Here is a 1,566-nt window from a genome sequence, read left to right as displayed (position 1 = left end):
GTAGGGGCCTACTTGGGGGAGGGAGGGTCGCAGGGTAGAAGAATGATAGTATGATGATGAGAATAATGAAAATAATAATGATATGTGTCACGACGCAGTGGAATCGGGCGTTTGTCAATTTTTGGGTATATATTATGTATCATCTTAAAGTTTTTTCATTTGCCTTGCTTTCGATGAAAAAAATAACAATTTATCTTGAATAGAAGTCGAGATTCTTGAGATTGAAGGAGGTGGGGGTCGCCTGGTCTCAGAAGTAAAATTAGCGAGAAAATGGCCGCCAACGTTTGGTGACTTCCATAGCATAAGAGTCCTTGGAAGCTGCAAATGTACATTTTTGTGCCTTTAATCTACGTTTTGCCATAGAACTTCTCTCGTAATTGTGTTTTTGAATGGACTTTCATTGACTTTCAAGGTGTTCGAGCCAAAAAACAAAAATTTGAGGAAATAATTTTCAAACTGGCCGAAAAATGCCGATTTCTCTGGTTTCATTATTTTGACGAGTGCATGATTTCACCAGGATGCCTCACATATTAATATAGTAGTAATAATTTAAAAAATTGTAACAATAATAAAATTGGATGATAATAGTAATAATGATAATAATATTAATAATAACTGTAATAATGAAGATATATGTAATTACAATGATTGTGATAATAATGATAATAATAATAATAATATTACAAATAATATTATTATTATTAATAATAATAATAATAATAAGAAGAAGAAGAAGAATACATTTTGAAGTGACTGCCATTTTCAGAGTCATCTTTTACCTCTTGGGAGAATTGCAGTTGCTGACGTGCCTCCCAGTTGCTTCTGTTGTCTTCTTTTTCTCTTGTTTATTATTAATTTTTGGCTGATCTAATTTGTCTGGCAGCTTTTTATAAATTTTTTTCTTTCTTGGGATTTAAAAAAAAATCTTTATTTTTAGCCAATCTCATTTTTTTTTTATGGTCCTTAAAAATGTATTATTCTTAGAGATTGAGAGAGACAGAGACAGACAGAGAGAGAGAGAGAGAGAGAGAGAGAGAGAGAGAGGGGGGGGGGAAGTGTTTTAATTAACCAGAAAAAAAATTACATTGACCTCTATAATTGACAGTAGAAAAACTGTTGCATTGCAAATAAAAAGGAAACAGTAGGATAATGAAATTTAGAAAAAGGAAAAGAAAAAGAAGAAAAAAAAGGGGGAAAAAATTGTGGCACCCATGCCATGGTTGTAGAATCGGTACAAACACGATACATGCATTTATTTCTCGCTGGTAGCTTGTCAGTGAGAGTTTGTTGCACTTGGGTTCACCCGGCCGCCCTCTCCTAGCACGCGGGGAGATACGGGCGACACGCATGCAAGGGAAGTAATCAAACAAATTAGCACGTCGGAATTGAATTAGTTTGGTTATGTCCCCTTTGGGTTTTTTTTTAGTATGTTTTTTCTGTGATATCTCTCTCTCTCTCTCTCTTTCTCTCTCTCTCTCTCTCTCTCTCTCTCTTTCTCTCTCTCTCTCTTTCTCTCTCTCTTTCTCTCTCTCTCTCTCTCTCTCTTTCGCTCCCCCCCTTGAATTG

Source organism: Aplysia californica, unplaced genomic scaffold, assembly GCF_000002075.1.
Source record: "Aplysia californica isolate F4 #8 unplaced genomic scaffold, AplCal3.0 scaffold01349, whole genome shotgun sequence".
In the NCBI taxonomy this organism is placed as follows: Eukaryota; Metazoa; Mollusca; class Gastropoda; order Aplysiida; family Aplysiidae; genus Aplysia; species Aplysia californica.
This window is presented reverse-complemented; position numbering follows the sequence as displayed.